This window comes from Triticum aestivum, chromosome 5D (genome assembly GCF_018294505.1).
Source record: "Triticum aestivum cultivar Chinese Spring chromosome 5D, IWGSC CS RefSeq v2.1, whole genome shotgun sequence".
Classification (NCBI taxonomy): domain Eukaryota; kingdom Viridiplantae; phylum Streptophyta; class Magnoliopsida; order Poales; family Poaceae; genus Triticum; species Triticum aestivum.
Window position 1 is genome coordinate 334,920,958 of NC_057808.1, and position 16,097 is coordinate 334,937,054.

Consider the following 16,097-nt stretch of genomic DNA (forward strand, 5'->3'; position numbering starts at 1 on the left):
ATGTGTCAGGTAACCCGGAGGAGAGGTCGGTGTCCTTGTTGGTCCGGGTGTGACGCCGGCTTTCATGAACCTGTCGCTTCAAAATAAATTGAGGGTCTTGATAAGCTAAAGGATGTGAAAAGCTTACTTTCCGGGTTACCCTTCGGACTATCAGCTTTGGCAAGGGCTCCGAGTCGGAGGAAAGTGACATTACCTCTTCAACCACCGGGTTACTTGCGCCGGTGTCATCCTGTCAGTGAGCAAGTATTGATAAGGCGGACAGCAACAAACAACAAATACAACAAGGACTTAAAGGCTCGGGGGTTACCTCTGACTCGGAGCTGTCGCTTAATTGCATCAGCTCTGAAACAGTAGGCCTGCTTCCTTTCTTGCGAGGGGCGGCTTTCTTGGCGGCTTTCTTCGCCTTCCTGGCCTTCTTGGCCGCCTCATGGTCGTATTTGACCCGCCAGAACTTATCATCAGCCTGAAAAATGCAATGAGGTTTTCTTAAAACAATTCAGATGAAAGTCATGTACAGATAAAATGTTCAGATCAGCGGCTTACCGCTGGGGCTGGGTTGGTCTTGCAGAAGGGGGCTAGCCCGGTCCTTCCGCAGTCTGCCAGGCTCTCGTTTAAAAGAGCCTTGGTCATTTCTTCTGCAACGTCTTCAGGAAGATCGTTGAGGCTGTGTCTCTGAGGGTCATCTTTTCGGCCCATGTACTCACACATTAAGCCGGGGCGGCGGCTCAATGGGATCACCCGCCATGAGATCCAGACCCGGACTAGGTCGATTCCGTTCAGACCATTGCCCAGGAGGGCCTTGATCTTGTTGATAGTGGGGAGCAGAGGCTGGCGCTCCGCTTGAGTCAGCTTGTCCGACAGTGGGTGAGTCGGCTCCAGACGCGAGGGGCGAAAGCCGGGCAACGGACTCTCATCAGCCGGCGACGTGTCTTGGCAGTAAAACCACGTCAGGTTCCAGTCCTTGGGGTGGCTGGGCGGCTCTGTGTAAGGGAAAAGGCAGTCCCTACGCGCTGGATGGAGATGCCACCTAACTCCAGACTTGGCCCATTGGCGCACTCATTCTGACGGTTCAAGTAAAAAAGCTCTCTGAAGAGCAGCAGACTAGGTTGTTCTCCAAGGTAAACTTCGCAGAATACTTGGAAGTTGCAGATGTTGGACACTGAGTTGGGTCCTCTGTCCTGAGGCCGCAAGTCGAAGAAGTTTAGAACGTCAATAAAAAACTTTGAGCCGGGCGGTGCGAAGCCCCGGCTCATATGATCCGCAAAAATCACTACCTCCCCGTCCTTTGGCTGTGGTCTCTCTTCTGACGGGTCGGGGGCACGGTAGGACATGACGTCCTTCTTGGGCAGGTATCCGGACTTAACAAAATCTGCTAGTGTCTTACAGGTGACATTGGACCTCATCCAGTTGCAAGTGATGGAAGCTTTGGGAGGCATGGTGAAAGTCGGCAGTCTATGATAAAAGGAAAAATGTCCGGGTTAATTATGAGCCAGAGGAAATCTACAGTTCAATGTCAAGGTGGCGGCTTATGAAGGGGACTAATGGTATACACTTAAGTGCATCGGGCTATTTAAGCCGCCGAGGGATTGAGAGTAATTTGATCGTCTACAGGCCTTATCACAGCTAAGCCGGAAAATTTTATGGTGCATGGTTTCTTTAAGCCGGACGGTTCTACGGCGCGTGGTTTCTTTAAGCCGGAACTGTAAACCGCCGAGATTCAATGATTGCAGTTTTTTACTAAGTGTGGTAAAACAGGTTTCACACATCGCAGTAAAACTTTTGGATCAAAATGGTCGGGTAAAATAAAAAGTTTCTAGACCTAGAAATAGACGCGCGGATGTTCTTGAGCTCGAACGAAGCCGTTATGCAGTGGAAAGAGACCTACTGGCATTTGAAATAAGTACCAAACAACCGCCGCACTAGTTCTATGCAGATCTAAGATCAGAAGGAGCAGTAAGAAAGAAAACTACCGGAGTTTGTGGCAATGGCGACGAACACGAAGAACGCGGACAAACCCTACGGCAGATCTATTCTACAGGACAAGCAGGACTTACAGGAGTTGGAGAGCTGCGGAGGTTGTCGCGTTTCTCTGGTCCGATCAGGGTGATGCAGCGGCCTGAGTTGGTGACGACGAGAAGACCCGCGGCGGCGACGGCGGCGGAGCTCGAGCAGCACGGGACCGTGAGAGGAAGGAGACGACAGAGGAAGGAGAGTGAGAAAGGCCCATCGGGCCGGCCTATTTATAAGGCGAGCTCGTAAAGCGGGCGCGAGAATCAAGGAGACCGTGGCGTGGTTATCTCCCCACGCAACGCCTCGATTTTCGGGATGACAGTAAAGGTAAAGATCCGTTGCGGATCTGGCGGAGTAAAAAACGGATTTAATGGAAGATGACGTCACGGCGGATTACCCGGAGTCCAGAGGATGACGTCACGCCGGGTTATGGCCTTCATACAATTGTAAGCCGGAGGTTTTTCTGTCGAAGGAGTTGAAGATTGACATGAGCCGGCTCAAATCAATCTGGGGCCTAATGTTGAGGATATAGACCTTAGAGTCACCCGCTAGGAGGGACCGGGTTACTCATATGGTCATTGCCAGAAGCCCGGTGCCAAGCTTAAAGACGGTGGGCCAAAGATGGGCTTAAGACCCGGATATGGCCTAAGGCCCGTAGTTGCAATCATTATTATGGTAGAACTTGTAGTGTAAGGCAAGAATAGTTGAGAGTCCGAGCCGGACACTCTTATGAGCCGGCCGGGACTCTGAGAGCTGCAGGGCGTCAGCCTCCCTATATAAAGGGACGACCCGGCAGCAGTTTAAGGACGACAACGATCTCATCGAGAGCCGGGCATAGCAGTTTAGCTCCCTGGTGATCGTAACCCTAATCAATACCACCTCAAACTGGACGTAGGCTTTACCTTCACCGTAAGGGGCCGAACCAGTATAAACCCTCGTGTTCCTTGTCCCGCATTAACCTCTTCAAGCTTCCTAGATGCGATGGCTCCACGACTAAGTCCTAGCTCGAGGACATCTGCCGTGACAATTCCACGACAGTTCCCAAGCCCACCTCGACGGATGGATGTACGCTTGGTACACCGTGCCACGGTGCCTAGTCTGTCCCAAGCCCACCTGTACCGGGTGCCACTTGGTAGACTACTAACACTACCTACAAACACCAGAAACTAGTTGCAACTCCTGGACAGAGATCAAGTTGATTAATAAGTCGAGAGGGGTCGAGTTACCGGAACCCAATGTGTGGTAGTAACTGTTCATGGATCACAAACACAGAACTCAGTTCCTGAGGACGGCTGCAATGAGACAACCCACCATGTACTCCTACATGGCCTCTCACCGCTACCTTTACCAAATCGTGTTCACACACTTAGCTCACACACAGTAGGACATGTTCACCACATTCCAATTCATCCCTGATGAATCAGACCTGACACAACTCTAAGCAATAGCAGGCATGACAAACAAGCATGAATGAGTAGGCACATCAGGGCTCAAACAACTCCTACTCATGCTAGTGGCTTTCATCTATTTACTGTGGCAATCACAGGTCATGCAGAGGATAAAGGGGTTCAGCTACCGCCGCAAGTAACAGATGAATCGTTGTTGTCCTAATGCAGTAAAAGAGAGCGGGAGCGAGAGAGTGGGATTGTATCGGAATGAACAAGGGGGTTTTGCTTGCCTGGCACTTCTGAAGATAGCATTGAGTCTTCATTAGTGTCAACGATCACAACGCCGGAACATCGTCTACCGAGAGGGGACAAATACCGGCAACAGAGAGGAAACACAATCAATGCAATGCAACAATATGATGCATGAATGTGACATGGAAATATGCTGTGAATTGAGCTAATGCAGCTAGCAACATGTTAAATGGAGTTGGTTTGAACCCTAGGTTCAAATTCAAACTCCATATGTGAGGGTTTAAATGCCATTTATATGATTTGGCCTAAACAGCAGCCATAAGTTGTTCTAACATGCATGAAAATGGTACAGATGGATAGATTGGATTTTTCCGATCATTTTTCATATATAAATGTTTTCCATCTGAGTTATAGATTATTTTCTATGATTTTTAGAAGTTTTGTGCATTTTCTGGAATTCCTGAATTATTTTAAATACAGAAACTATTTACTGCGTCAGCAATGTGTAAGCATGACATCAGCAGGTCGAAGGGCTGGTCCAAGTCAAACCTGACAGTGGGGTCCACACGTCAGTGACAAGGTTAACTAACAGAGTTAATTAGAATTAAACTAAACCTAATCTAGATTAGTTAAGGCCTGGGCCCACATGTCAGTGGCACTTGCTCTAGTTAGTGATTAAGTTAAAACTATTAGGGCGCTGGGCCCACTTGTCAGTGACTATAGGTTGGTTAGCTGGCAGTGATTAGCACTAATCACGCGGCCACATCGGCACGCCGGAGTTTGGCCGGCGACGACCAACGGGACGGCGGTGACGCGTCGGGTTCACGCTACAGGGCACCGTTTAGGGCGCGGTTGGGTTCTACGGCGAGCTGGATGGGTGCCGCATCCAGTGGTGCTAGCGGTTGGGTGCGGGGAGGCCGGGAACGACGGCGATGACGACAACCGCGGTGGCCGGAGTTCGGACCTCAGGGAGAACGGCGTTGCAGCGCACAGCAGGAACAGTGGGTGAGTGCTATGGACTCCTGACGGCGTGCTGAGCACGGTGACACGCTCAGTTGCGGCTATAGGTGACGGTGGCCACGGCGGCGACATGGCCGGCGGAGCCAAGCTCCCGGCCGTGATGGCCAACGGGGTTAGGGGCAGCTAGATTGACGTGGCTAAGGGGAGAAGGAAGAGAAGCTCACGGGGAGTGCAGGAGTGGCCTCGGCGTGCTCGGGGAAGCACCGGAGCGAGCGGAGCGGCGAGGGGGATCTCCGGCGGCCAGCGACGAAGATGATGAAGGTGGCGACGATGCAGGGCCTCTAGCGGGGCGTGGCTGGACCGAGAGGACGAGGAAGGCGCAGCGATGCTTGTGGACACGTCGAGGAGGCGAGGGGAGCACGGAGGCTGCGGCTACGGCGAGCGGCGGCGGCGAGCTTCGGTCGGGCAGAGAGGGAGAGAGAGCAGAGAAGGGGGTCGAGCTCGCGAGAGAGTGAGAGGCGACCAGGGGGATGCGTGGCATCGTGAGGGAGATCCAGGGCGACGAGGGAGCACGCAGGCAGGGTGGAGGTGGCCGGCGTGTGGCTGCGCGCGCCGGGCACGCGCCCCTGCCTACTGGCGCGAGGAGGAAGGCGACAGAGGGGCTGCGGTGGTGGGCTGGGCTGACTTTGCCCAGCTGGGCTGCTACAGGTAAGCACTTCTCTCTCTCTCTCTCTCATTTGTTTCTGTTTTTCTATTTTTGCTATTATGTTTTGATTTAGTAAAAATACTAAATCACTTCCAAAACTCCTGAAAATATTTGTGGGCACTGTTGAAATTATTCCCAACAGCCCTCAACTAGTTTCAGAATTGTTAGAGCATTTAAAATATTTATAGGATTTAAATGCCCCAACTCAAATACAATATGAGTTAATTCAAAAATCCAGAATGGCCTAGAAATATGTGCATCATTTTTGTCAGAGGTGCTGGACCAATTCAGATGTTGAACATTTCTAAAGGGCATTTTGGGATCATTGAAAGATTTATGTTTGAACCTAGTTGAATTTCATTTGCTGCTAGGGTTTATCATCCCCCATTTCAAGTTTCTGAGAAATTTAAACATGATGCAACATGACTAGCTAGCCTAAGTGCGTACCAGACTAGGGATGTGACACCATTTCCCTAAGTCAGGTGTCTTCTCGTGAGTACAACCGAGGTGTGTTTTCTCGGTGTTAGGAATAAATTAGCACATGCTAATTAATGAATCGTTATTAGTGAACCGTGATTAGTGTGTCTATACACCTAACAGTCACCTCTCCGTACGGACACTTCACTTCGGATATGTCCCTTCTCCCTCTCTCAGACAACATGTAACCAACATCTCTCAAGGCATTCCCTCGGCTTGTATATATACCATTAGATCAGTGAAATCTTTGGCAGTTGATTCATTCATCTTATCTCAGTTTTACTTTGAACATGTTATTAGCACCTGCTGCTCTCCAAAATGAGCAATTTGGCCATGCATATAAAACACCCCTTGGCTAAGATCAAAGAATAAGAACCGATGAAAGAACACGACATCAGCCTCCATCGATTAAACGATCGAAACCCGCGAACATACTCTGCCAAAAGAAACAAAACCAATCAATTGAGCGGATTGATCATACTCCAAGTAGGAACAATGTGAACTTGATACTGGACACAATTTTCAAGCACACAAGGAGGACACACAGAAAAGGACACGAGCGTTCGCATCCACGATCAATCAATCAAAAATCCATACTAGTGGCCGATTGCTTTTTTCTTCTACATCCAGGAGTGTGTGATACGTCTCCAACATATCTATAATTTTTTATTGTTCCATGCTATTAAAGTACCAATCTTGGATGTTTTATATACATTTACTAGAGTCAATTGCAAGAAACCACCACATTTGCGGCTAGGTTTGCAGGAAACCACTAACTCGTTAATCCGTTGCAGAAAACACCGAAAAATATGTTAAGTCGTTGCAAAAAGCACTGATCGGATGATTTGGCCCGTTTAATCACTTTCTTACAAGTGGGGCCAGATTGTAAGGAATCGACCTAGCAAAAAAATAACACATGCACCACTAGATCTAAAAAACAAAAGCAATCAGACCCTCCCCTGGGAACACCGACACCCTATCCACTACGCGCCGCCGCCGCGCTGCTGCCATCCGCCACGCGCTCTGCTCCGGGCCGAGAGGATGAGGGAGGAGGAGGAGCCCATCTGGTGGAGTTGCAGCGCTTCAGAGCAGGAGGACACCGAGGAGCATCGGAGCGTGCCTGCCCGTCTCCATCTCCTGGTCCACTCCCTCCGGTGGAAGATGAAGATCCCCGCGCGCCTCACGGGCGGGACGTGACTGTTCCCCTGCCGCCCGCACCACTTGGCTGGCCGCGCCGGCATGAAGCGGGCAGCGCGCGCGTGGTGAGCATCGTCGCTCGACTGATCGAGGCGGACTAGCGGGCCATGGAGCAGGAGGAGGGGCAGAGGAAGCGGGAGGCGGCGGCGGTAGTGCTGCTGGAGTGCGTGTCGGGGAGCTCCAAGGCGGAGGAGTGGGGCGGCGGTGGGGCCATGGTGCAGGAGGGCGACGTGGTGGAGTCGGTCCACGTCGGGCTGGGCTCCGGCGCGGCCTCGGTGGACGCGCCCTTCAAGGGCGGTCGCGCGGGGCTCCACAAGGCGCTGCACCAGGCGTTCAAGCATGGGGACACCTCCATGGAGGTCCGCGTCCGCGGTGGCAAGGACCTGCAGGCCTGCATCCTGCCACACCCCGGCGGTGCCAGCGCCCGGAAGCAGTACGTGCTTCGCTCCCTCCACGACCTCAACTACGTGCTCGGCTTCGACGATCACCTCACCAGAGCGGATGAGCTCGTCCGGCGCCGGCAGGTCCTTGTCGAAGCGCGCGAACTAGCTGGGCTCCTCATCCTCCCGGCCCGGAGCAGAGCGGCGGCGGATGGCAGCAGCGCGGCGGCGGCGGCGCGTAGTGGAGAGTCAATTGCAAGAAACCACCACATTGTTGGGGAACGTAGTAATTTCAAAATAATTCCTACGCACACGCAAGATCATGGTGATGCATAGCAACAAGAGGGGAGAGTGTCGTCTACGTACCCTCGTAGACCGTAAGTGGAAGCGTTATGACAACGCGGTTGATGTAGTCGTACGTCTTCACGATCGACCGATCCTCAATACCGAATGCACGGCACCTCCGTGTTCAACACACGTTCAGCTCGGTGACATCCCGCGAACTCATGATCCAGTAGAGCTTCGGGGAAGAGCTTCGTCAGCACGACGGCGTGATGACGGTGTTGATGAAGTTACCGACGCAGGGCTTCGCCTAAGCACCGCTATAATATGACCGAGGTGGATTATGGTGGAGGGGGGCACCGCACACAGCTCAGAGATCAATGATCAATTGTTGTGTCTCCAAGGGGTGCCTCCCTCCCCGTATATAAAGGAGTGCAGGAGGGGGAGGGGCCGACTGTCGGCGTTTTGGGAACGGGGGTCCCCAGACTTGCCTGCCTGCGGCCCACGGTGTGGCTAAGCCAGCAGGCCGTACAGCGCATCTTCGTCAACAAGGCATCCAAGACCCTCGCGAGGGGCCAAGCCTCGCGAGGCAGACAATGCAAGACCTCCTCAGGAGTGGCCTAGTCAGGCAGGCTCACGAGGAGCGGAGATATCAAGGCGGGGCAAACCTCACGAGGCTCTCGTGACGTGAGCCATGACGATCGACGCCAGTCGGGCGCCAGGCGGGCACCAGTGCGCGCATCGTCCTTGTTTCCTCTTTGGTGCTAAGGAAGCCAGCGCAGGCGAGGAGTACCGAGGGATCATGCAAAGGTTGCCATATCGGTGCAACAAGACCAAGACCGGAAGGACGACAAGACGGAGGTCATCGTGGAGCACAAGACGGCGTCACCACCAGAGCCTTTTTGCAGGCGAAGACCACTTTTGTCAGGATAGCTTGTACTAGCTGCCCCCCTTCAAATTCGCCCGCCGTTGTTGGCTCCCTTCCCGCTCAATATTTGGGGAGAGGACCAGGGCCTATATAAGTAGAGCTAGCCACCATAGTAGGGGCATTGAGCAATTCATCCAGCTCTCACCCGCTAAGTCACCAAGCACAAGAACACCTCAACCTCAGGAGGTTGTTCTTCCCTCTGTATTGTTTATCATCTGCCCAAGAGGCAATCCACACCACCAGACTGGAGTAGGGTATCACACCACAACGGTGGCCCGAACCAGTATAAATCTCGCGTCTTTCTGTGTTGTGAGTTCGTCGAGTTCGTCCGCGAGATCTAGCGAGGTAGGGCGTAGATCGGTAGGAGGGAAAGACTTCGCGCGCACCCCAGTGTTCGAACCTTGAGAGTTTGCCGGAACCCCACATCCGACATTTGGAGCGCCAGGTAGGGGTGCGCCGGAGCTCCTCCCCACGAACCTGCGCCCCACGCCGCCGCACTTCACCCCATGGCAGGTGCCCCGCCGCCCACTTCTGCGGCCGACATTAACAGCGGGGCGTCTGGGTATCGAGCCTTCAGCCTTCTTCACGTGCCGCTCGAGCGGCTCGGCCTCAGCAAGCCCTTCTCGGGAGTGGGTGGTGGAGCTGCCCGCTCTCTGGGGCAGATCCGCCTCCCTGTCACCTTCGGCGCACGTGACAACTACCGCACCGAGCTGGTGGACTTTGACATTGCCCGTATCGGTCTCCCGTACAACGCCATCCTCGGGTACCCGGCTCTCGCTCAGTTCATGGCGGCGACTCACCCGGCCTACAACCTCATGAAGATGCCAGGGAGCAAGGGCGTCCTCACCATCAAGGGGGACACTAAGGAGGCCGTGACGGCGCTCAGGCTCGCCTTCAAGACCACGGCAGCAGCACAACCCGCCGGCGCCGGTACCCCCGAGGCCAAGGAGGCCGCGCCTACCAAGAAGAAGCGGATGTTCACCCAAGACAAGGCGGAAACCAAGCAGGTGCCGGTCAACGAGGACGGGTCTTCAGGAGCCACCTTTACCATAGGAGCCGGCCTTGACCCAGGACAAGAAGAAGCCTTGGTGAGGTTCTTGCGCGCGAACAAGGAGATATTCGCGTGGGAGCCCAATCAGCTGGTAGGGGTCCCGAGGGAGGTGATCCAGCATCATCTAAGGGTATGCCCCAACATACGCCCCGTGAAGCAGCGAGCAAGACGGTAGTCCACTGAGAAGCAGGCCTTCATCGTCCAAGAGACACGCAAGCTGGAGGCGGCAGGTGCCATCCGAGAAGTTCGATATCCTGAATGGTTGGCGAAACCCATCGTAGTGCCGAAGAAAGGTGGGAAGGATCGGATGTGCGTCGACTTCACCAACCTTAACAAAGCCTGCCCCCAAGATCCGTTCCCACTCCCGCGCATCGACCAGATTGTCGACTCCACCACCGAGTGTGACCTGTTGTGCTACCTAGATGCGTTCTCAGGGTATCATCAGATCAAGATGGCGGTGGAAGATGTGGAGAAGACAGCCTTCCTGACACCATGTGGGGTGTACTGCTACACCTGCATGCCCTTCGGGCTGCGCAACATGGGCGCGACCTTTCAGCGGTTGATGCACATCGCCCCAGGGTAGCAGCTCGGGAGAAACACAGAGGCCTACGTCGATGACATAGTGGTAAAGTCTCGCGAGGCGAGGGCTTTGATTCAAGACTTGGAGGAGACCTTCGAGAGCCTACGCCAAGTGAACTTGAGGCTTAACCCGGAGAAGTGCATGTTCGGAGTCCCCTCCGGCAAGTTGCTGGGATTCCTCGTATCCCACAGGGGGATCGAGGCGAACCTAGAGAAGATCAAGGCCATCGAGGACATGAGCCCATCACAGACCCTCAAAGAGATGCAGAAGCTAGCAGGGCGAGTGACCGCGTTAGGGCGTTTCATCTCCAAACTAGGAGAGCGCGCCTTACCCTTCTTCAAGACATGAAGAAGAAGGGCCCGTTTGAGTGGACCCCGGAGGCCGACCGAGCCTTCCAAGACCTCAAGAAATACCTTACCAGCCCCCCGGTGATGGTGGCACCACGACCTCTCGAGCCTCTGGTACTCTACCTTGCCGCCAACCCGTACTCAGCCAGCGCGGCGCTGGTGGCGGTTCGGGAGGAGCGCCAAGCCAAGGGCGCGCTACGCCAAGCCGGAGCTGAAGTGGCGCGGGAAGGCGCAGCAAAGGCATCAGCAGTGGAAGACCAAGCTCAGCAGGGCAACATCGCAGAAGCTCCTGAGGACAGTCAGGTCTGAGGAACCCCTCCACCTCAGGATATGCCCCGATCTCCGCAGGACCCTAGCCTCGGCAGTGTGCCAGCCCTCGTCGAACACCCGTGTACTTCGTCAGCACCGTACTGCGGGACGCGAGGGCACGCTACCCCATGCCCCAGAAACTCCTGCTCGCACTCCTGGTGGCCTCACGCAAGCTGCGACACTACTTCCAGGGCCACCCCATCAAGGTCGTCTCAGCCTGCCCATTGGAGAGGGTACTCAGGAGCCCTAACTCAGCCGGAAGGGTCGCTGAGTGGAACATCGAGTTGCAAGCATTCCAGTTGGAGTTCAGCACTACCAGGGTCATCAAGGGGGCCGCGCTCGCTGACTTTGTGGCAGAATGGACGGATGCCCCGACACTTGAGAAAGGAGAAGACCGGTCCACCTCCCCAGGAAGCGAGGCTCCAGACGGCTGGGTCATGTATTTCGATGGCGCCTTCGCGCACCAGGGCGCGGGAGCTGGAGTAGTGCTCATCTTGCCCACTCAGGACAAGCTCTACTACGTCGTGCAACTCTGCTTTCAGCACGGCGAGAAGGTCTCCAACAATATCGCAGAATACGAAGGCCTCATAGCTAGCCTGAAGGCTGCGGCGGCCCTAGGGGTGAAGCGCCTCACCATCAGAGGCGACTCGCAACTCCTCGTCAACTTCTCCAACAAGGTGTACGAGCCAAAGGACGAGCATATGGAGGCCTACCTCGCGAAGGTGCACAAGATGGAGAAGCAGTTCTCGGGCCTGGAGCTGCAGCGCGTGCCCCGGGGCACCAACAAGGAAGCCGACGACATCGCCAGGAGAGCATCCAAGCGGCAACCGCAAGAGCCCGGTGTCTTTGAGGAGCGGCTCTTCAAGCCATCAGCTACGCCACCTCTTTCAAGCGCGACTCAGCCTCGGGAGGAGCTCCCACAGCCTCCCGCCACAGGAGCCCCAACCTGTGGCCCGACCTCAGGAGCTCGGCTGCTCTTGGCGCTTGAGCCCCAGGAGGAATGCTGGACCAAGGAATTCAAGGAGTACCCGACGCACGGGATGTTGCCGAAGAAGGAAGAGGACGCGGAGCGCGTGGCCCGGCAAGCCACGGCATACTGTAGCCAAGACGGTGAGTTATACAGGAAACGACCAAACGATGTTACGCTGCGCTGCATCTCCAGCGATCAAGGAAAGGAGTTGCTGATTGACATACACGGCGGGGACTGCGGACACCACCTCATCGACAAGGTGTTCCGTAGTGGATTCTACTGGCCTACAGCACTCAACGAGGCAGCCGAGCTGGTGAAGTCCTACGAAGCTTGCCAATTCCACGCCAAGCAAATCCATCAGCCTACTCAGGGCCTCCAAACCATCCCGCTCACATGGTCGTTCGCGGTCTGGGGGCTGGACATCTTAGGCCCGTTCCCTCGGGCGCTAGGGGGCTACCGCTATCTCTACGTTGCCATCAACAAGTTCACCAAGTGGGCGGAAGTGGAAGCCGTCCGTACCATCCCAGCCGGCTCTGCTGTCAAGTTCATCAAGGGCCTCGTGAGCCGCTTCGGGGTCCCCAACCGCATCATCATAGATAACGGTTCACAGTTTACTAGCAACCTCTTCAAAACCTACTGTGCTAGCCTTGGAACGCAGATCTGCTACGCTTCGGTGGCCCACCCCAGGAGTAATGGTCAGGCCGAACGTGCTAACGCGGAGGTCTTGTGGGGCCTCAAGACCAGGACTTTCAAGAAGAAGCTGGAGGCTGCGGCAGGGGCTGGCACGACGAGCTCCAGTCCGTGCTGTGGTCCATCCGAACCACCGCCACCAAGCCAACGAGCGAGATTCCATTCTTCCTCGTCTACGAAGCTGAAGCAGTCCTCCCTCACGAGGTCAAGCATCGCTCCGCACGGGTCCTGGCGTTCGACGAAACGCGGCAGTACGCCACGCGCGGGATCGATCTCGTGCTCGGGGAGGAACGTCGTCGCCAAGCCGCGCTAAGGGCAGCAAGGTACCAGCAAGCGCTGCGGCGATACCACTACCGCAACATCCACTCCAGGACACTCGAGACAGGTGACCTAGTCCCGAGACGGGTCCTCTGCAGGGAAGGGCTACATTAGCTTTCACCAATGTGGGAGGGCCCGTTCAAGGTCGTCCACATCTCCAGGCCGGGCGCCGTGCGCCTGGAGACACAAGACGGGGTACCTATCCAAAACACCTGGAACATCCAGCACCTCCAGAAGTTCTACCCATGAAGCAAGGCCCAGAGCCTGTGAAGAAGGCCCGGTGCCTGTGAAGAATCACCGCCCGTGACACTCTCACGTAATAATGAGTTGGGGCTGTACACGCCCCGGAGTCTCAGGAGCGCCGGCCTCAGGCCCTGGGGCTCCCGCCCACGCCTAGTGGCAGCAGTTAGCTCCGCGCTGGTGAGAAGACTTGAAGACTAGATTAGGTGCCGGACGCGGCTTTTCATTTGCTTTCCGTAGTTGGCTCGTTTTTCCTTAATCGAAGTTTGCTTTTGGCGTTCCTTGCTGATTTGATTCCCTCGCCTCTCACCGCATTTTTCCGGCTCGGGTTTGCTCGTGTTCTCTCTCTTGCATACCTCACGAGGGGGCTAGGCAGGTGCCCTCGCGAGCATTTTTTGCTCCTCTCTGCCTTCTCACGAGCCACCCTCGTTCGAGCCCAAAAGCTGGCGCACCTCTCCTAGTCCGTGCCCCTCGGGTACCGCGATACAAAGCGCCAGGTTAGGGCCAGGGTGAACGGCAAATCTTTTAATGCACTTCCTAACGAGTTTTTGCAGTTCCTGAGCGAATGCAGGCCACCAAGGCAAGATGGACACGAGGAAATAAGCGCCTCGTGAGGAAGAGAGCGTCCTGAATATACCAGGTTAAGTTATCTTTGCACAAAACAACGACACGACACGTGAACAACACGCATAGTGCAATAACCGAGGAACCATAGTTCGGTACACGCCCCCCTGGGCCCATACTGGTTTCATTCTTGATGCAGGAAAAAGAGTAAAACAAAAGTGGCGTTGCAGCGATCCGTGGAGGCAGGCCCCTAGCGGCACCCCGAGCCTAGCCGGATCCTTCCTCGCGCTTCACGGAGGTGCGGCGATGAGATGACCCACTGCCGCCTTCAAAGCGGGCGCGGCGGCGCAGCGGCTGGTCGTAGCCGCCACTGCTGGAGCTGTCGCCGGAGGAAGAGCCGCCGTAGATGGACGAGACATGGTCGCCGCCGAGGGCAGGCTCGCCTTCATCCTCGTCGCGACTGTCCCCAAGGCCGAGCACCTCCTCACCGTCGTTTGCCTCGGGGCAGCACCCGGCGCGGCGACCATCTTCCCCAAACACCCTCACATAGAGGGTCGATCCACCATCGTACTTGAAGTGGAGGGTGCACCGCCTGCCCAGGCCGCGCGCGCGGGCGAACGTCTGCCAGCCGCGGGCCAGGGCTATGTTGCCCGCGGAGGAAGTCTCGAACGCAACCCAAGAGGCCTTGCTGCAGCAACCATCTGCCTGCAACCAGAGTCCGCCTGGACCAGAGGCCGGCAGTTCGCCGGCGAAGAAGCGCGGAAGTTGGAGCCAGTTGCCGGCCGGGTTCTCCGACCAGACAACAAACTCCGGCGACACCTCCGCCGTGTGGAAGCGTGGACGGGGGGGCACCATAGCACGCCTCCCCTCGTCAACTGGACCGCCGTGGCTGGGACAACCACCTCCGCGTGCCGCGGCGCCACCTCGACAATGGGCCACGGCGGGGGTCGCGGCGTGCTTGCACGGACGGCCGCGTCCGCGCTTGGGCGCCGGGGAGCCGGGTCCCTCGCGAGGGGCCTTTCCCTTCTCGGCGGCAGAGAACTTCCTTCGTGGCGCCATTGGTGGCACTGCAAGCAATGGAGCGAGGGGGAAGAAACAAGCAAGCAAGGAAGAGATGGGCGACGGGGGCTCCGCCCCCTCCCCATTTATAACGGAAGAAGGCCAACCGGCGCCTCCCATGATCGCAGGTAATGATGGTTTTCCTTGCATGTCGCAGGGACTTGTCAAGTCGTGCAGTTGCCGAGGCAGCATGGGGAAGCGGAGACGCCCACGTCCAACAACCACCACGCGTCAACCGAGGCCGCAGACTTTTGGGGCCCGCGGTGCTCCGTACTTGACCCTTGGCTTTGCCGCGAAGCCAAGCCCGAGCGCACCTTCGGCCCGGGGGCTACTGTCGGCGTTCTGGGAACGGGGGTCCCCAGACTTGCCTGCCTGCGGCCCACGGTGTGGCTAAGCCAGCAGGTCGTACGGCCCATCTTCGTCAACAAGGCATCCAAGACCCTTGCGAGGCAGACGACGCAAGACCTCCTCAGGAGTGGCCTAGTCAGGCAGGCTCACAAGGAGCGGAGATATCAAGGCGGGGCAAACCTCACGAGGCTCTCGTGACGTGAGCCATGATGATCGACGCCAGGCGGGCGCCAGGCGGGCACCAGTGCGCGCAGCGTCCTTGTTTCCTCTTTGGTGCTAAGGAAGCCAGCGCAGGCGAGGAGTACCGAGGGATCAGGCAAAGGTTGCCATATCGGTGCAACGAGACCAAGACCAGAAGGACGACAAGACAGAGGTCATCGTGGAGCCCAAGACGGCGTCACCACCAGAGCCTTTTTGCAGGCGAAGACCACTTTTGTCAGGATAGCTTGTACTAGTTGTCCCCCTTCAAATTCGCCCGTTGTTGTTGGCTCCCTTCCCGCTCAATATTTGGGGAGAGGACCAGGGCCTATATAAGTAGAGCTAGCCACCACAGTAGGGGGCATCGAGCAATTCATCCAGCTCTCACCCGCTAAGTCACCAAGCACAAGAACACCTCAACCTCAGGAGGTTGTTCTTCCCTCTGTATTGTTTATCATCTGCCCAAGAGGCAATCCACACCACCACACTGGAGTAGGGTATTACACCACAATGGTGGCCCGAACCAGTATAAATCTCGCGACTTTCTGTGTTGTGAGTTCGCCGAGTTCGTCCGCGAGATCTAGCGAGCTAGGGCGTAGATCGGTAGGAGGGAAAGACTTCCCGCGCACCCCAGTGTTCAAACCTTGAGGGTTTGCCGGAACCCCACATCCGACACCGCCCCCCTATGGCGCGCCCCATGAGGAGTCCTACTCCCACCGGGAGTAGGACTCCCCCCTTCCAAGTAGGGGTAGGAGAGGGAAAGGAAGGGAGAGATGAAGAGAAGGAAAAAGGGGGGCGCCGCCCCCCTCCTTGTCCAATTCGGACTAGAGGGGGAGGGGGCGC